The sequence below is a fragment of the Strix aluco genome, chromosome 12, assembly GCF_031877795.1.
Source record: "Strix aluco isolate bStrAlu1 chromosome 12, bStrAlu1.hap1, whole genome shotgun sequence".
Lineage (NCBI taxonomy): Eukaryota > Metazoa > Chordata > Aves > Strigiformes > Strigidae > Strix > Strix aluco.
In genome coordinates this window covers 626,893-646,953 of record NC_133942.1, presented here as the reverse complement: position 1 = coordinate 646,953, position 20,061 = coordinate 626,893, and positions in this window count along the sequence as shown.

Sequence of the window (20,061 nt, the reverse complement as noted above, 5' to 3'; positions counted from 1 at the left end):
ATCTGGGGCTCTGTGCTTTCTTTAGTTCTGAACTATTGTTTGTGTTTTCTGCACAAAAGCGATTCTGCGAAGCAATGTAAACACTTCTGCTTCCCAGGCACAGAGAAGGTGCTAGCAGGGAATTCTCTGCCTGCCTTTCCTCAGTACTCTGCAAGCGGTCCAGGACAACATAGAATCTGGGGCTCTGTGCTTTCTTTTGTTCTGAACAAGTGTTAGTGTTTTCTGCACAAAGGCGATTCTGCGAAGCAATGTGAACACTTCTGCTTCCCAGGCACAGAGAAGGTGCTAGCAGGGAATTCTCTGCCTGCCTTTCCCCAGTGCTCTGCAAGCTCTACAGTACAACATAAAATCTGGGGCTCTGTGCTTTCTTTTGTTCTGAACAAGTGTTAGTGTTTTCTGCAGAAAAGCGATTCTGCGAAGCAATGTGAACACTTCTGCTTCCCAGGCACAGAGAAGGTGCTAGCAAGGAATTCTCTGCCTGCCTTTCCTCAGTGCTCTGCAAGCTCTCCAGGACAACATAAAATCTGGGGCTCTGTGCTTTCTTTTGTTCTGAACAAGTGTTAGTGTTTTCTGCACAAAGGCGATTCTGCGAAGCAATGTGAACACTTCTGCTTCCCAGGCACAGAGAAGGTGCTAGCAGGGAATTCTCTGCCTGCCTTTCCCCAGTGCTCTGCAAGCTCTCCAGGACAACATAAAATCTGGGGCTCTGTGCTTTCTTTTGTTCTGAACAAGTGTTAGTGTTTTCTGCACAAAGGCGATTCTGCGAAGCAATGTGAACACTTCTGCTTCCCAGGCACAGAGAAGGTGCTAGCAGGGAATTCTCTGCCTGCCTTTCCCCAGTGCTCTGCAAGCTCTCCAGGACAACATAAAATCTGGGGCTCTGTGCTTTCTTTCGTTCTGAACAAGTGTTACAGTTTTCTGCACAAAAGCGATTCTGCGAAGCAATGTGAACACTTCTCCTTCCCAGGCACAGAGAAGGTGCTAGCAGGGAATTCCCTGCCTGCCTTTCCCCAGTGCTCTGCAAGCTCTCCAGGACAACATAGCATCTGGGGCTCTGTGCTTTCTTTTGTTCTGAACAAGTGTTAGTGTTTTCTGCACAAAGGCGATTCTGCGAAGCAATGTGAACACTTCTGCTTCCCAGGCACAGAGAAGGTGCTAGCAGGGAATTCTCTGCCTGCCTTTCCCCAGTGCTATGCAAGCTCTCCAGAAGAACAGCAAATCTGGGGCTCTGTGCTTTCTTTTGTTCTGAATAAGTGTTACTGTTTTCTGCAGAAAAGCGATTCTGCGAAGCAATGTAAACACTTCTGCTTCCCAGGCACAGAGAAAGTGCTAGCAGGGAATTCTCTGCCTGCCTTTCCCCAGTGCTCTGCAAGCTCTACAGGACAACATAAAATCTGGGGCTCTGTGCTTTCTTTTGTTCTGAACAACTGTTAGTGTTTTCTGCACAAAGGCGATTCTGCGAAGCAATGTGAACACTTCTGCTTCCCAGGCACAGAGAAGGTGCTAGCAGGGAATTCTCTGCCTGCCTTTCCCCAGTGCTCTGCAAGCTCTCCAGGACAACATAAAATCTGGGGCTCTGTGCTTTCTTTTGTTCTGAACAAGTGTTAGTGTTTTCTGCACATAGGCAATTCTGCAAAGCAATGTGAACACTTCTGCTTCCCAGGCACAGAGAAGGTGCTAGCAGGGAATTCTCTGCCTGCCTTTCCCCAGTGCTCTGCAAGCTCTCCAGGACAACATAAAATCTGGGGCTCTGTGCTTTCTTTCCTTCTGAGCAAGTGTTACTGTTTTCTGCACAAAAGCGATTCTGCGAAGCAATGTGAACACTTCTGCTTCCCAGGCACAGAGAAGGTACTAGCAGAGAATTCTCTGCCTGCCTTTCCCCAGTGCTATGCAACCTCTCCAGAAGAACAGCAAATCTGGGGCTCTGTGCTTTCTTTAGTTCTGAACTATTGTTAGTGTTTTCTGCACAAAAGCGATTCTGCGAAGCAATGTGAACACTTCTGCTTCCCAGGCACAGAGAAGGTGCTAGCAGGGAATTCCCTGCCTGCCTTTCCCCACTGCTCTGCAAGCTCTCCAGGACAACATAGAATCTGGGGCTCTGTGCTTTCTTTTGTTCTGAACAAGTGTTAGTGTTTTCTGCACAAAAGCGATTCTGCGAAGTAATGTGAACACTTCTGCTTCCCAGGCACAGAGAAGGTGCTAGCAGGGAATTCCCTGCCTGCCTTTCCCCAGTGCTCTGCAAGCTCTCCAGGACAACATAGAATCTGGGGCTCTGTGCTTTCTTTCCTTCTGAACAAGTGTTACTGTTTTCTGCACAAAGGCGATTCTGCGAAGCAATGTGAACACTTCTGCTTCCCAGGCACAGAGAAGGTGCTAGCAGGGAATTCTCTGCCTGCCTTTCCCCAGTGCTCTGCAAGCTCTCCAGGACAACATAAAATCTGGGGCTCTGTGCTTTCTTTCCTTCTGAACAAGTGTTTCTGTTTTCTGCACAAAAGCGATTCTGCGAAGCCATGTGAACACTTCTGCTTCACAGGCACAGAGAAGGTGCTAGCAAGGAATTCTCTGCCTGCCTTTCCCCAGTGCTCTGCAAGCTCTCCAGGACAACATAAAATCTGGGGCTCTGTGCTTTCTTTTGTTCTGAACAAGTGTTAGTGTTTTCTGCACAAAGGCGATTCTGCGAAGCAATGTGAACACTTCTGCTTCCCAGGCACAGAGAAGGTGCTAGCAGGGAATTCCCTGCCTGCCTTTCCCCAGTGCTCTGCAAGCTCTCCAGGACAACATAGCATCTGGGGCTCTGTGCTTTCTTTTGTTCTGAACAAGTGTTAGTGTTTTCTGCACAAAGGCGATTCTGCGAAGCAATGTGAACACTTCTGCTTCCCAGGCACAGAGAAGGTGCTAGCAGGGAATTCTCTGCCTGCCTTTCCCCAGTGCTATGCAAGCTCTCCAGAAGAACAGCAAATCTGGGGCTCTGTGCTTTCTTTTGTTCTGAATAAGTGTTACTGTTTTCTGCAGAAAAGCGATTCTGCGAAGCAATGTAAACACTTCTGCTTCCCAGGCACAGAGAAAGTGCTAGCAGGGAATTCTCTGCCTGCCTTTCCCCAGTGCTCTGCAAGCTCTACAGGACAACATAAAATCTGGGGCTCTGTGCTTTCTTTTGTTCTGAACAACTGTTAGTGTTTTCTGCACAAAGGCGATTCTGCGAAGCAATGTGAACACTTCTGCTTCCCAGGCACAGAGAAGGTGCTAGCAGGGAATTCTCTGCCTGCCTTTCCCCAGTGCTCTGCAAGCTCTCCAGGACAACATAAAATCTGGGGCTCTGTGCTTTCTTTTGTTCTGAACAAGTGTTAGTGTTTTCTGCACATAGGCGATTCTGCAAAGCAATGTGAACACTTCTGCTTCCCAGGCACAGAGAAGGTGCTAGCAGGGAATTCTCTGCCTGCCTTTCCCCAGTGCTCTGCAAGCTCTCCAGGACAACATAAAATCTGGGGCTCTGTGCTTTCTTTCCTTCTGAGCAAGTGTTACTGTTTTCTGCACAAAAGCGATTCTGCGAAGCAATGTGAACACTTCTGCTTCCCAGGCACAGAGAAGGTACTAGCAGAGAATTCTCTGCCTGCCTTTCCCCAGTGCTATGCAACCTCTCCAGAAGAACAGCAAATCTGGGGCTCTGTGCTTTCTTTAGTTCTGAACTATTGTTAGTGTTTTCTGCACAAAAGCGGTTCTGCGAAGCAATGTGAACACTTCTGCTTCCCAGGCACAGAGAAGGTGCTAGCAGGGAATTCCCTGCCTGCCTTTCCCCAGTGCTCTGCAAGCTCTCCAGGACAACATAGAATCTGGGGCTCTGTGCTTTCTTTTGTTCTGAACAAGTGTTAGTGTTTTCTGCACAAAAGCGATTCTGCGAAGTAATGTGAACACTTCTGCTTCCCAGGCACAGAGAAGGTGCTATCAGGGAATTCTCTGCCTGCCTTTCCCCAGTGCTCTGCAAGCTCTCCAGGACAACATAGAATCTGGGGCTCTGTGCTTTCTTTCCTTCTGAACAAGTGTTACTGTTTTCTGCACAAAGGCGATTCTGCGAAGCAATGTGAACACTTCTGCTTCCCAGGCACAGAGAAGGTGCTAGCAGGGAATTCTCTGCCTGCCTTTCCCCAGTGCTCTGCAAGCTCTCCAGGACAACATAAAATCTGGGGCTCTGTGCTTTCTTTCCTTCTGAACAAGTGTTTCTGTTTTCTGCACAAAAGCGATTCTGCGAAGCCATGTGAACACTTCTGCTTCACAGGCACAGAGAAGGTGCTAGCAAGGAATTCTCTGCCTGCCTTTCCTCAGTGCTCTGCAAGCTCTCCAGGACAACATAAAATCTGGGGCTCTGTGCTTTCTTTTGTTCTGAACAAGTGTTAGTGTTTTCTGCACAAAGGCGATTCTGCGAAGCAATGTGAACACTTCTGCTTCCCAGGCACAGAGAAGGTGCTAGCAGGGAATTCTCTGCCTGCCTTTCCCCAGTGCTATGCAAGCTCTCCAGAAGAACAGCAAATCTGGGGCTATGTGCTTTCTTTTGTTCTGAATAAGTGTTACTGTTTTCTGCAGAAAAGCGATTCTGCGAAGCAATGTAAACACTTCTGCTTCCCAGGCACAGAGAAAGTGCTAGCAGGGAATTCTCTGCCTGCCTTTCCCCAGTGCTCTGCAAGCTCTACAGGACAACATAAAATCTGGGGCTCTGTGCTTTCTTTTGTTCTGAACAACTGTTAGTGTTTTCTGCACAAAGGCGATTCTGCGAAGCAATGTGAACACTTCTGCTTCCCAGGCACAGAGAAGGTGCTAGCAGGGAATTCTCTGCCTGCCTTTCCCCAGTGCTCTGCAAGCTCTCCAGGACAACATAAAATCTGGGGCTCTGTGCTTTCTTTTGTTCTGAACAAGTGTTAGTGTTTTCTGCACAAAGGCGATTCTGCGAAGCAATGTGAACACTTCTGCTTCCCAGGCACAGAGAAGGTGCTAGCAGGGAATTCTCTGCCTGCCTTTCCCCAGTGCTCTGCAAGCTCTCCAGGACAACATAAAATCTGGGGCTCTGTGCTTTCTTTCGTTCTGAACAAGTGTTACTGTTTTCTGCACAAAAGCGATTCTGCGAAGCAATGTGAACACTTCTGCTTCCCAGGCACAGAGAAGGTGCTAGCAGGGAATTCCCTGCCTGCCTTTCCCCAGTGCTCTGCAAGCTCTCCAGGACAACATAGCATCTGGGGCTCTGTGCTTTCTTTTGTTCTGAACAAGTGTTAGTGTTTTCTGCACAAAGGCGATTCTGCGAAGCAATGTGAACACTTCTGCTTCCCAGGCACAGAGAAGGTGCTAGCAGGGAATTCTCTGCCTGCCTTTCCCCAGTGCTATGCAAGCTCTCCAGAAGAACAGCAAATCTGGGGCTCTGTGCTTTCTTTTGTTCTGAATAAGTGTTACTGTTTTCTGCAGAAAAGCGATTCTGCGAAGCAATGTAAACACTTCTGCTTCCCAGGCACAGAGAAAGTGCTAGCAGGGAATTCTCTGCCTGCCTTTCCCCAGTGCTCTGCAAGCTCTACAGGACAACATAAAATCTGGGGCTCTGTGCTTTCTTTTGTTCTGAACAACTGTTAGTGTTTTCTGCACAAAGGCGATTCTGCGAAGCAATGTGAACACTTCTGCTTCCCAGGCACAGAGAAGGTGCTAGCAGGGAATTCTCTGCCTGCCTTTCCCCAGTGCTCTGCAAGCTCTACAGGACAACATAGAATCTGGGGCTCTGTGCTTTCTTTTGTTCTGAACAAGTGTTAGTGTTTTCTGCACAAAGGCGATTCTGCGAAGCAATGTGAACACTTCTGCTTCCCAGGCACAGAGAAGGTGCTAGCAAGGAATTCTCTGCCTGCCTTTCCTCAGTGCTCTGCAAGCTCTCCAGGACAACATAAAATCTGGGGCTCTGTGCTTTCTTTTGTTCTGAACAAGTGTTAGTGTTTTCTGCACAAAGGCGATTCTGCGAAGCAATGTGAACACTTCTGCTTCCCAGGCACAGAGAAGGTGCTAGCAGGGAATTCTCTGCCTGCCTTTCCCCAGTGCTCTGCAAGCTCTCCAGGACAACATAAAATCTGGGGCTCTGTGCTTTCTTTCCTTCTGAACAAGTGTTTCTGTTTTCTGCACAAAAGCGATTCTGCGAAGCCATGTGAACACTTCTGCTTCACAGGCACAGAGAAGGTGCTAGCAAGGAATTCTCTGCCTGCCTTTCCTCAGTGCTCTGCAAGCTCTCCAGGACAACATAAAATCTGGGGCTCTGTGCTTTCTTTTGTTCTGAACAAGTGTTAGTGTTTTCTGCACAAAGGCGATTCTGCGAAGCAATGTGAACACTTCTGCTTCCCAGGCACAGAGAAGGTGCTAGCAGGGAATTCTCTGCCTGCCTTTCCCCAGTGCTATGCAAGCTCTCCAGAAGAACAGCAAATCTGGGGCTCTGTGCTTTCTTTTGTTCTGAATAAGTGTTACTGTTTTCTGCAGAAAAGCGATTCTGCGAAGCAATGTAAACACTTCTGCTTCCCAGGCACAGAGAAAGTGCTAGCAGGGAATTCTCTGCCTGCCTTTCCCCAGTGCTCTGCAAGCTCTACAGGACAACATAAAATCTGGGGCTCTGTGCTTTCTTTTGTTCTGAACAACTGTTAGTGTTTTCTGCACAAAGGCGATTCTGCGAAGCAATGTGAACACTTCTGCTTCCCAGGCACAGAGAAGGTGCTAGCAGGGAATTCTCTGCCTGCCTTTCCCCAGTGCTCTGCAAGCTCTCCAGGACAACATAAAATCTGGGGCTCTGTGCTTTCTTTTGTTCTGAACAAGTGTTAGTGTTTTCTGCACAAAGGCGATTCTGCGAAGCAATGTGAACACTTCTGCTTCCCAGGCACAGAGAAGGTGCTAGCAGGGAATTCTCTGCCTGCCTTTCCCCAGTGCTCTGCAAGCTCTCCAGGACAACATAAAATCTGGGGCTCTGTGCTTTCTTTCGTTCTGAACAAGTGTTACTGTTTTCTGCACAAAAGCGATTCTGCGAAGCAATGTGAACACTTCTGCTTCCCAGGCACAGAGAAGGTGCTAGCAGGGAATTCCCTGCCTGCCTTTCCCCAGTGCTCTGCAAGCTCTCCAGGACAACATAGCATCTGGGGCTCTGTGCTTTCTTTTGTTCTGAACAAGTGTTAGTGTTTTCTGCACAAAGGCGATTCTGCGAAGCAATGTGAACACTTCTGCTTCCCAGGCACAGAGAAGGTGCTAGCAGGGAATTCTCTGCCTGCCTTTCCCCAGTGCTATGCAAGCTCTCCAGAAGAACAGCAAATCTGGGGCTCTGTGCTTTCTTTTGTTCTGAATAAGTGTTACTGTTTTCTGCAGAAAAGCGATTCTGCGAAGCAATGTAAACACTTCTGCTTCCCAGGCACAGAGAAAGTGCTAGCAGGGAATTCTCTGCCTGCCTTTCCCCAGTGCTCTGCAAGCTCTACAGGACAACATAAAATCTGGGGCTCTGTGCTTTCTTTTGTTCTGAACAACTGTTAGTGTTTTCTGCACAAAGGCGATTCTGCGAAGCAATGTGAACACTTCTGCTTCCCAGGCACAGAGAAGGTGCTAGCAGGGAATTCTCTGCCTGCCTTTCCCCAGTGCTCTGCAAGCGGTCCAGGACAACATAGAATCTGGGGCTCTGTGCTTTCTTTTGTTCTGAACAAGTGTTAGTGTTTTCTGCACAAAGGCGATTCTGCGAAGCAATGTGAACACTTCTGCTTCCCAGGCACAGAGAAGGTGCTAGCAAGGAATTCTCTGCCTGCCTTTCCTCAGTGCTCTGCAAGCTCTCCAGGACAACATAAAATCTGGGGCTCTGTGCTTTCTTTTGTTCTGAACAAGTGTTAGTGTTTTCTGCACAAAGGCGATTCTGCGAAGCAATGTGAACACTTCTGCTTCCCAGGCACAGAGAAGGTGCTAGCAGGGAATTCTCTGCCTGCCTTTCCCCAGTGCTCTGCAAGCTCTCCAGGACAACATAAAATCTGGGGCTCTGTGCTTTCTTTCCTTCTGAACAAGTGTTACTGTTTTCTGCACAAAAGCGATTCTGCGAAGCAATGTGAACACTTCTGCTTCCCAGGCACAGAGAAGGTACTAGCAGGGAATTCCCTGCCTGCCTTTCCCCAGTGCTCTGCAAGCTCTCCAGGACAACATAGCATCTGGGGCTCTGTGCTTTCTTTTGTTCTGAACAAGTGTTAGTGTTTTCTGCACAAAGGCGATTCTGCGAAGCAATGTGAACACTTCTGCTTCCCAGGCACAGAGAAGGTGCTAGCAGGGAATTCTCTGCCTGCCTTTCCCCAGTGCTCTGCAAGCTCTCCAGGACAACATAAAATCTGGGGCTCTGTGCTTTCTTTCCTTCTGAACAAGTGTTAGTGTTTTCTGCACAAAAACGATTCTGCGAAGCAATGTGAACACTTCTGCTTCCCAGGCACAGAGAAGGTGCTAGCAGGGAATTCTCTGCCTGCCTTTCCCCAGTGCTATGCAAGCTCTCCAGAAGAACAGCAAATCTGGGGCTCTGTGCTTTCTTTTGTTCTGAATAAGTGTTAGTGTTTTCTGCAGAAAAGCGATTCTGCGAAGCAATGTAAACACTTCTGCTTCCCAGGCACAGAGAAAGTGCTAGCAGGGAATTCTCTGCCTGCCTTTCCCCAGTGCTCTGCAAGCTCTACAGGACAACATAAAATCTGGGGCTCTGTGCTTTCTTTTGTTCTGAACAACTGTTAGTGTTTTCTGCACAAAGGCGATTCTGCGAAGCAATGTGAACACTTCTGCTTCCCAGGCACAGAGAAGGTGCTAGCAGGGAATTCTCTGCCTGCCTTTCCCCAGTGCTCTGCAAGCTCTCCAGGACAACATAAAATCTGGGGCTCTGTGCTTTCTTTTGTTCTGAACAAGTGTTAGTGTTTTCTGCACAAAGGCGATTCTGCGAAGCAATGTGAACACTTCTGCTTCCCAGCACAGAGAAGGTGCTAGCAGGGAATTCTCTGCCTGCCTTTCCCCAGTGCTCTGCAAGCTCTCCAGGACAACATAAAATCTGGGGCTCTGTGCTTTCTTTCCTTCTGAGCAAGTGTTACTGTTTTCTGCACAAAAGCGATTCTGCGAAGCAATGTGAACACTTCTGCTTCCCAGGCACAGAGAAGGTACTAGCAGAGAATTCTCTGCCTGCCTTTCCCCAGTGCTATGCAAGCTCTCCAGAAGAACAGCAATGCTGGGGCTCTGTGCTTTCTTTAGTTCTGAACTACTGTTTGTGTTTTCTGCACAAAAGCGATTCTGCGAAGCAATGTGAACACTTCTGCTTCCCAGGCACAGAGAAGGTGCTAGCAGGGAATTCCCTGCCTGCCTTTCCCCAGTGCTCTGCAAGCTCTCCAGGACAACATAGAATCTGGGGCTCTGTGCTTTCTTTTGTTCTGAACAAGTGTTAGTGTTTTCTGCAAAAAAGCGATTCTGCGAAGCAATGTGAACACTTCTGCTTCCCAGGCACAGAGAAGGTACTAGCAGAGAATTCTCTGCCTGCCTTTCCCCAGTGCTCTGCAAGCTCTCCAGGACAACATAAAATCTGGGGCTCTGTGCTTTCTTTCGTTCTGAACAAGTGTTAGTGTTTTCTGCACAAAAGCGATTCTGCGAAGCCATGTGAACACTTCTGCTTCCCAGGCACAGAGAAGGTGCTAGCAGGGAATTCTCTGCCTGCCTTTCCCCAGTGCTATGCAAGCTCTCCAGAAGAACAGCAAATCTGGGGCTCTGTGCTTTCTTTAGTTCTGAACAATTGTTAGTGTTTTCTGCACAAAAGCGATTCTGCGAAGCAATGTAAACACTTCTGCTTCCCAGGCACAGAGAAGGTGCTAGCAGGGAATTCTCTGCCTGCCTTTCCTCAGTACTCTGCAAGCGGTCCAGGACAACATAGAATCTGGGGCTCTGTGCTTTCTTTTGTTCTGAACAAGTGTTAGTGTTTTCTGCACAAAGGCGATTCTGCGAAGCAATGTGAACACTTCTGCTTCCCAGGCACAGAGAAGGTGCTAGCAGGGAATTCTCTGCCTGCCTTTCCCCAGTGCTCTGCAAGCTCTACAGTACAACATAAAATCTGGGGCTCTGTGCTTTCTTTTGTTCTGAACAAGTGTTAGTGTTTTCTGCAGAAAAGCGATTCTGCGAAGCAATGTGAACACTTCTGCTTCCCAGGCACAGAGAAGGTGCTAGCAAGGAATTCTCTGCCTGCCTTTCCTCAGTGCTCTGCAAGCTCTCCAGGACAACATAAAATCTGGGGCTCTGTGCTTTCTTTTGTTCTGAACAAGTGTTAGTGTTTTCTGCACAAAGGCGATTCTGCGAAGCAATGTGAACACTTCTGCTTCCCAGGCACAGAGAAGGTGCTAGCAGGGAATTCTCTGCCTGCCTTTCCCCAGTGCTCTGCAAGCTCTCCAGGACAACATAAAATCTGGGGCTCTGTGCTTTCTTTTGTTCTGAACAAGTGTTAGTGTTTTCTGCACAAAGGCGATTCTGCGAAGCAATGTGAACACTTCTGCTTCCCAGGCACAGAGAAGGTGCTAGCAGGGAATTCTCTGCCTGCCTTTCCCCAGTGCTCTGCAAGCTCTCCAGGACAACATAAAATCTGGGGCTCTGTGCTTTCTTTCGTTCTGAACAAGTGTTACTGTTTTCTGCACAAAAGCGATTCTGCGAAGCAATGTGAACACTTCTGCTTCCCAGGCACAGAGAAGGTGCTAGCAGGGAATTCCCTGCCTGCCTTTCCCCAGTGCTCTGCAAGCTCTCCAGGACAACATAGCATCTGGGGCTCTGTGCTTTCTTTTGTTCTGAACAAGTGTTAGTGTTTTCTGCACAAAGGCGATTCTGCGAAGCAATGTGAACACTTCTGCTTCCCAGGCACAGAGAAGGTGCTAGCAGGGAATTCTCTGCCTGCCTTTCCCCAGTGCTATGCAAGCTCTCCAGAAGAACAGCAAATCTGGGGCTCTGTGCTTTCTTTCGTTCTGAACAAGTGTTACTGTTTTCTGCAGAAAAGCGATTCTGCGAAGCAATGTAAACACTTCTGCTTCCCAGGCACAGAGAAAGTGCTAGCAGGGAATTCTCTGCCTGCCTTTCCCCAGTGCTCTGCAAGCTCTACAGGACAACATAAAATCTGGGGCTCTGTGCTTTCTTTTGTTCTGAACAAGTGTTAGTGTTTTCTGCACAAAGGCGATTCTGCGAAGCAATGTGAACACTTCTGCTTCCCAGGCACAGAGAAGGTGCTAGCAGGGAATTCTCTGCCTGCCTTTCCCCAGTGCTCTGCAAGCTCTCCAGGACAACATAAAATCTGGGGCTCTGTGCTTTCTTTTGTTCTGAACAAGTGTTAGTGTTTTCTGCACATAGGCGATTCTGCAAAGCAATGTGAACACTTCTGCTTCCCAGGCACAGAGAAGGTGCTAGCAGGGAATTCTCTGCCTGCCTTTCCCCAGTGCTCTGCAAGCTCTCCAGGACAACATAAAATCTGGGGCTCTGTGCTTTCTTTCCTTCTGAGCAAGTGTTACTGTTTTCTGCACAAAGCGATTCTGCGAAGCAATGTGAACACTTCTGCTTCCCAGGCACAGAGAAGGTACTAGCAGAGAATTCTCTGCCTGCCTTTCCCCAGTGCTATGCAACCTCTCCAGAAGAACAGCAAATCTGGGGCTCTGTGCTTTCTTTAGTTCTGAACTATTGTTTGTGTTTTCTGCACAAAAGCGATTCTGCGAAGCAATGTGAACACTTCTGCTTCCCAGGCACAGAGAAGGTGCTAGCAGGGAATTCCCTGCCTGCCTTTCCCCAGTGCTCTGCAAGCTCTCCAGGACAACATAGAATCTGGGGCTCTGTGCTTTCTTTTGTTCTGAACAAGTGTTAGTGTTTTCTGCACAAAAGCGATTCTGCGAAGTAATGTGAACACTTCTGCTTCCCAGGCACAGAGAAGGTGCTAGCAGGGAATTCCCTGCCTGCCTTTCCCCAGTGCTCTGCAAGCTCTCCAGGACAACATAGAATCTGGGGCTCTGTGCTTTCTTTCCTTCTGAACAAGTGTTACTGTTTTCTGCACAAAGGCGATTCTGCGAAGCAATGTGAACACTTCTGCTTCCCAGGCACAGAGAAGGTGCTAGCAGGGAATTCTCTGCCTGCCTTTCCCCAGTGCTCTGCAAGCTCTCCAGGACAACATAAAATCTGGGGCTCTGTGCTTTCTTTCCTTCTGAACAAGTGTTTCTGTTTTCTGCACAAAAGCGATTCTGCGAAGCCATGTGAACACTTCTGCTTCACAGGCACAGAGAAGGTGCTAGCAAGGAATTCTCTGCCTGCCTTTCCTCAGTGCTCTGCAAGCTCTCCAGGACAACATAAAATCTGGGGCTCTGTGCTTTCTTTTGTTCTGAACAAGTGTTAGTGTTTTCTGCAGAAAAGCGATTCTGCGAAGTAATGTGAACACTTCTGCTTCCCAGGCACAGAGAAGGTGCTAGCAGGGAATTCTCTGCCTGCCTTTCCCCAGTGCTCTGCAAGCTCTCCAGGACAACATAAAATCTCGGCTCTGTGCTTTCTTTTGTTCTGAACAAGTGTTAGTGTTTTCTGCACAAAGGCGATTCTGCGAAGCAATTTGAACACTTCTGCTTCCCAGGCACAGAGAAGGTGCTAGCAGGGAATTCTCTGCCTGCCTTTCCCCAGTGCTCTGCAAGCTCTCCAGGACAACATAAAATCTGGGGCTCTGTGCTTTCTTTCCTTCTGAACAAGTGTTAGTGTTTTCTGCAGAAAAGCGATTCTGCGAAGCAATGTGAACACTTCTGCTTCCCAGGCACAGAGAAGGTACTAGCAGGGAATTCTCTGCCTGCCTTTCCCCAGTGCTATGCAAGCTCTCCAGAAGAACAGCAAATCTGGGGCTCTGTGCTTTCTTTAGTTCTGAACAATTGTTAGAGTTTTCTGCACAAAAGCGATTCTGCGAAGCAATGTAAACACTTCTGCTTCCCAGGCACAGAGAAGTTGCTAGCAGGGAATTCCCTGCCTGCCTTTCCCCAGTGCTCTGCAAGCTCTCCAGGACAACATAGCATCTGGGGCTCTGTGCTTTCTTTTGTTCTGAACAAGTGTTAGTGTTTTCTGCACAAAGGCGATTCTGTGAAGCAATGTGAACACTTCTGCTTCCCAGGCACAGAGAAGGTGCTAGCAGGGAATTCTCTGCCTGCCTTTCCTCAGTGCTCTGCAAGCTCTACAGTACAACATAAAATCTGGGGCTCTGTGCTTTCTTTTGTTCTGAACAAGTGTTAGTGTTTTCTGCACAAAGGCGATTCTGCGAAGCAATGTGAACACTTCTGCTTCCCAGGCACAGAGAAGGTGCTAGCAGGGAATTCTCTGCCTGCCTTTCCCCAGTGCTCTGCAAGCTCTCCAGGACAACATAAAATCTGGGGCTCTGTGCTTTCTTTCCTTCTGAACAAGTGTTTCTGTTTTCTGCACAAAAGCGATTCTGCGAAGCCATGTGAACACTTCTGCTTCCCAGGCACAGAGAAGGTGCTAGCAAGGAATTCTCTGCCTGCCTTTCCTCAGTGCTCTGCAAGCTCTCCAGGACAACATAAAATCTGGGGCTCTGTGCTTTCTTTTGTTCTGAACAAGTGTTAGTGTTTTCTGCACAAAGGCGATTCTGCGAAGCAATGTGAACACTTCTGCTTCCCAGGCACAGAGAAGGTGCTAGCAGGGAATTCTCTGCCTGCCTTTCCCCAGTGCTCTGCAAGCTCTCCAGGACAACATAAAATCTGGGGCTCTGTGCTTTCTTTCGTTCTGAACAAGTGTTAGTGTTTTCTGCACAAAGGCGATTCTGCGAAGCAATGTGAACACTTCTGCTTCCCAGGCACAGAGAAGGTACTAGCAGGGAATTCTCTGCCTGCCTTTCCCCAGTGCTCTGCAAGCTCTCCAGGACAACATAAAATCTGGGGCTCTGTGCTTTCTTTCCTTCTGAACAAGTGTTAGTGTTTTCTGCACAAAAACGATTCTGCGAAGCAATGTGAACACTTCTGCTTCCCAGGCACAGAGAAGGTGCTAGCAGGGAATTCTCTGCCTGCCTTTCCCCAGTGCTATGCAAGCTCTCCAGAAGAACAGCAAATCTGGGGCTCTGTGCTTTCTTTTGTTCTGAATAAGTGTTAGTGTTTTCTGCAGAAAAGCGATTCTGCGAAGCAATGTGAACACTTCTGCTTCCCAGGCACAGAGAAGGTGCTAGCAGGGAATTCTCTGCCTGCCTTTCCCCAGTGCTCTGCAAGCTCTCCAGGACAACATAAAATCTGGGGCTCTGTGCTTTCTTTTGTTCTGAACAAGTGTTAGTGTTTTCTGCACAAAGGCGATTCTGCGAAGCAATGTGAACACTTCTGCTTCCCAGGCACAGAGAAGGTGCTAGCAGGGAATTCTCTGCCTGCCTTTCCCCAGTGCTCTGCAAGCTCTCCAGGACAACATAAAATCTGGGGCTCTGTGCTTTCTTTCCTTCTGAGCAAGTGTTACTGTTTTCTGCACAAAAGCGATTCTGCGAAGCAATGTGAACACTTCTGCTTCCCAGGCACAGAGAAGGTACTAGCAGAGAATTCTCTGCCTGCCTTTCCCCAGTGCTATGCAAGCTCTCCAGAAGAACAGCAAATCTGGGGCTCTGTGCTTTCTTTAGTTCTGAACTATTGTTAGTGTTTTCTGCACAAAAGCGATTCTGCGAAGCAATGTGAACACTTCGGCTTCCCAGGCACAGAGAAGGTGCTAGCAGGGAATTCCCTGCCTGCCTTTCCCCAGTGCTCTGCAAGCTCTCCAGGACAACATAGAATCTGGGGCTCTGTGCTTTCTTTTGTTCTGAACAAGTGTTAGTGTTTTCTGCACAAAGGCGATTCTGCGAAGCAATGTGAACACTTCTGCTTCCCAGGCACAGAGAAGGTGCTAGCAGGGAATTCTCTGCCTGCCTTTCCCCAGTGCTATGTAAGCTCTCCAGAAGAACAGCAAATCTGGGGCTCTGTGCTTTCTTTTGTTCTGAATAAGTGTTACTGTTTTCTGCAGAAAAGCGATTCTGCGAAGCAATGTAAACACTTCTGCTTCCCAGGCACAGAGAAAGTGCTAGCAGGGAATTCTCTGCCTGCCTTTCCCCAGTGCTCTGCAAGCTCTACAGGACAACATAAAATCTGGGGCTCTGTGCTTTCTTTTGTTCTGAACAACTGTTAGTGTTTTCTGCACAAAGGCGATTCTGCGAAGCAATGTGAACACTTCTGCTTCCCAGGCACAGAGAAGGTGCTAGCAGGGAATTCCCTGCCTGCCTTTCCCCAGTGCTCTGCAAGCTCTCCAGGACAACATAGAATCTGGGGCTCTGTGCTTTCTTTTGTTCTGAACAAGTGTTAGTGTTTTCTGCACAAAAGCGATTCTGCGAAGTAATGTGAACACTTCTGCTTCCCAGGCACAGAGAAGGTGCTAGCAGGGAATTCTCTGCCTGCCTTTCCCCAGTGCTCTGCAAGCTCTCCAGGACAACATAAAATCTGGGGCTCTGTGCTTTCTTTCCTTCTGAACAAGTGTTTCTGTTTTCTGCACAAAAGCGATTCTGCGAAGCCATGTGAACACTTCTGCTTCCCAGGCACAGAGAAGGTGCTAGCAAGGAATTCTCTGCCTGCCTTTCCTCAGTGCTCTGCAAGCTCTCCAGGACAACATAAAATCTGGGGCTCTGTGCTTTCTTTTGTTCTGAACAAGTGTTAGTGTTTTCTGCAGAAAAGCGATTCTGCGAAGTAATGTGAACACTTCTGCTTCCCAGGCACAGAGAAGGTGCTAGCAGGGAATTCTCTGCCTGCCTTTCCCCAGTGCTCTGCAAGCTCTCCAGGACAACATAAAATCTCGGCTCTGTGCTTTCTTTTGTTCTGAACAAGTGTTAGTGTTTTCTGCACAAAGGCGATTCTGCGAAGCAATGTGAACACTTCTGCTTCCCAGGCACAGAGAAGGTGCTAGCAGGGAATTCTCTGCCTGCCTTTCCCCAGTGCTCTGCAAGCTCTCCAGGACAACATAAAATCTGGGGCTCTGTGCTTTCTTTCCTTCTGAACAAGTGTTTCTGTTTTCTGCACAAAAGCGATTCTGCGAAGCCATGTGAACACTTCTGCTTCCCAGGCACAGAGAAGGTGCTAGCAAGGAATTCTCTGCCTGCCTTTCCTCAGTGCTCTGCAAGCTCTCCAGGACAACATAAAATCTGGGGCTCTGTGCTTTCTTTTGTTCTGAACAAGTGTTAGTGTTTTCTGCACAAAGGCGATTCTGCGAAGCAATGTGAACACTTCTGCTTCCCAGGCACAGAGAAGGTGCTAGCAGGGAATTCTCTGCCTGCCTTTCCCCAGTGCTCTGCAAGCTCTCCAGGACAACATAAAATCTGGGGCTCTGTGCTTTCTTTCGTTCTGAACAAGTGTTAGTGTTTTCTGCACAAAGGCGTTTCTGCGAAGCAATGTGAACACTTCTGCTTCCCAGGCACAGAGAAGGTACTAGCAGGGAATTCTCTGCCTGCCTTTCCCCAGTGCTCTGCAAGCTCTCCAGGACAACATAAAATCTGGGGCTCTGTGCTTTCTTTCCTTCTGAACAAGTGTTAGTGTTTTCTGCACAAAAACGATTCTGCGAAGCAATGTGAACACTTCTGCTTCCCAGGCACAGAGAAGGTGCTAGCAGGGAATTCTCTGCCTGCCTTTCCCCAGTGCTATGCAAGCTCTCCAGAAGAACAGCAAATCTGGGGCTCTGTGCTTTCTTTTGTTCTGAATAAGTGTTAGTGTTTTCTGCAGAAAAGCGATTCTGCGAAGCAATGTAAACACTTCTGCTTCCCAGGCACAGAGAAAGTGCTAGCAGGGAATTCTCTGCCTGCCTTTCCCCAGTGCTCTGCAAGCTCTCCAGGACAACATAAAATCTGGGGCTCTGTGCTTTCTTTTGTTCTGAACAAGTGTTAGTGTTTTCTGCACAAAGGCGATTCTGCGAAGCAATGTGAACACTTCTGCTTCCCAGGCACAGAGAAGGTGCTAGCAGGGAATTCTCTGCCTGCCTTTCCCCAGTGCTCTGCAAGCTCTCCAGGACAACATAAAATCTGGGGCTCTGTGCTTTCTTTTGTTCTGAACAAGTGTTAGTGTTTTCTGCACAAAGGCGATTCTGCGAAGCAATGTGAACACTTCTGCTTCCCAGGCACAGAGAAGGTGCTAGCAGGGAATTCTCTGCCTGCCTTTCCCCAGTGCTCTGCAAGCTCTCCAGGACAACATAAAATCTGGGGCTCTGTGCTTTCTTTCCTTCTGAGCAAGTGTTACTGTTTTCTGCACAAAAGCGATTCTGCGAAGCAATGTGAACACTTCTGCTTCCCAGGCACAGAGAAGGTACTAGCAGAGAATTCTCTGCCTGCCTTTCCCCAGTGCTATGCAAGCTCTCCAGAAGAACAGCAAATCTGGGGCTCTGTGCTTTCTTTAGTTCTGAACTATTGTTAGTGTTTTCTGCACAAAAGCGATTCTGCGAAGCAATGTGAACACTTCGGCTTCCCAGGCACAGAGAAGGTGCTAGCAGGGAATTCTCTGCCTGCCTTTCCTCAGTGCTCTGCAAGCTCTACAGTACAACATAAAATCTGGGGCTCTGTGCTTTCTTTTGTTCTGAACAAGTGTTAGTGTTTTCTGCACAAAGGCGATTCTGCGAAGCAATGTGAACACTTCTGCTTCCCAGGCACAGAGAAGGTGCTAGCAGGGAATTCTCTGCCTGCCTTTCCCCAGTGCTCTGCAAGCTCTCCAGGACAACATAAAATCTGGGGCTCTGTGCTTTCTTTCCTTCTGAACAAGTGTTTCTGTTTTCTGCACAAAAGCGATTCTGCGAAGCCATGTGAACACTTCTGCTTCCCAGGCACAGAGAAGGTGCTAGCAAGGAATTCTCTGCCTGCCTTTCCTCAGTGCTCTGCAAGCTCTCCAGGACAACATAAAATCTGGGGCTCTGTGCTTTCTTTTGTTCTGAACAAGTGTTAGTGTTTTCTGCACAAAGGCGATTCTGCGAAGCAATGTGAACACTTCTGCTTCCCAGGCACAGAGAAGGTGCTAGCAGGGAATTCTCTGCCTGCCTTTCCCCAGTGCTCTGCAAGCTCTCCAGGACAACATAAAATCTGGGGCTCTGTGCTTTCTTTCGTTCTGAACAAGTGTTAGTGTTTTCTGCACAAAAGCGATTCTGCGAAGCAATGTGAACACTTCTGCTTCCCAGGCACAGAGAAGGTACTAGCAGGGAATTCTCTGCCTGCCTTTCCCCAGTGCTCTGCAAGCTCTCCAGGACAACATAAAATCTGGGGCTCTGTGCTTTCTTTCCTTCTGAACAAGTGTTAGTGTTTTCTGCACAAAAACGATTCTGCGAAGCAATGTGAACACTTCTGCTTCCCAGGCACAGAGAAGGTGCTAGCAGGGAATTCTCTGCCTGCCTTTCCCCAGTGCTATGCAAGCTCTCCAGAAGAACAGCAAATCTGGGGCTCTGTGCTTTCTTTTGTTCTGAATAAGTGTTAGTGTTTTCTGCACAAAAGCGATTCTGCGAAGCAATGTAAACACTTCTGCTTCCCAGGCACAGAGAAAGTGCTAGCAGGGAATTCTCTGCCTGCCTTTCCCCAGTGCTCTGCAAGCTCTCCAGGACAACATAAAATCTGGGGCTCTGTGCTTTCTTTTGTTCTGAACAAGTGTTAGTGTTTTCTGCACAAAGGCGATTCTGCGAAGCAATGTGAACACTTCTGCTTCCCAGGCACAGAGAAGGTGCTAGCAGGGAATTCTCTGCCTGCCTTTCCCCAGTGCTCTGCAAGCTCTCCAGGACAACATAAAATCTGGGGCTCTGTGCTTTCTTTTGTTCTGAACAAGTGTTAGTGTTTTCTGCACAAAGGCGATTCTGCGAAGCAATGTGAACACTTCTGCTTCCCAGGCACAGAGAAGGTGCTAGCAGGGAATTCTCTGCCTGCCTTTCCCCAGTGCTCTGCAAGCTCTCCAGGACAACATAAAATCTGGGGCTCTGTGCTTTCTTTCCTTCTGAGCAAGTGTTACTGTTTTCTGCACAAAAGCGATTCTGCGAAGCAATGTGAACACTTCTGCTTCCCAGGCACAGAGAAGGTACTAGCAGAGAATTCTCTGCCTGCCTTTCCCCAGTGCTATGCAAGCTCTCCAGAAGAACAGCAAATCTGGGGCTCTGTGCTTTCTTTAGTTCTGAACTATTGTTAGTGTTTTCTGCACAAAAGCGATTCTGCGAAGCAATGTGAACACTTCGGCTTCCCAGGCACAGAGAAGGTGCTAGCAGGGAATTCCCTGCCTGCCTTTCCCCAGTGCTCTGCAAGCTCTCCAGGACAACATAGAATCTGGGGCTCTGTGCTTTCTTTTGTTCTGAACAAGTGTTAGTGTTTTCTGCACAAAGGCGATTCTGCGAAGCAATGTGAACACTTCTGCTTCCCAGGCACAGAGAAGGTGCTAGCAGGGAATTCTCTGCCTGCCTTTCCCCAGTGCTATGTAAGCTCTCCAGAAGAACAGCAAATCTGGGGCTCTGTGCTTTCTTTTGTTCTGAATAAGTGTTACTGTTTTCTGCAGAAAAGCGATTCTGCGAAGCAATGTAAACACTTCTGCTTCCCAGGCACAGAGAAAGTGCTAGCAGGGAATTCTCTGCCTGCCTTTCCCCAGTGCTCTGCAAGCTCTACAGGACAACATAAAATCTGGGGCTCTGTGCTTTCTTTTGTTCTGAACAACTGTTAGTGTTTTCTGCACAAAGGCGATTCTGCGAAGCAATGTGAACACTTCTGCTTCCCAGGCACAGAGAAGGTGCTAGCAGGGAATTCCCTGCCTGCCTTTCCCCAGTGCTCTGCAAGCTCTCCAGGACAACATAGAATCTGGGGCTCTGTGCTTTCTTTTGTTCTGAACAAGTGTTAGTGTTTTCTGCACAAAAGCGATTCTGCGAAGTAATGTGAACACTTCTGCTTCCCAGGCACAGAGAAGGTGCTAGCAGGGAATTCTCTGCCTGCCTTTCCCCAGTGCTCTGCAAGCTCTCCAGGACAACATAAAATCTGGGGCTCTGTGCTTTCTTTCCTTCTGAACAAGTGTTTCTGTTTTCTGCACA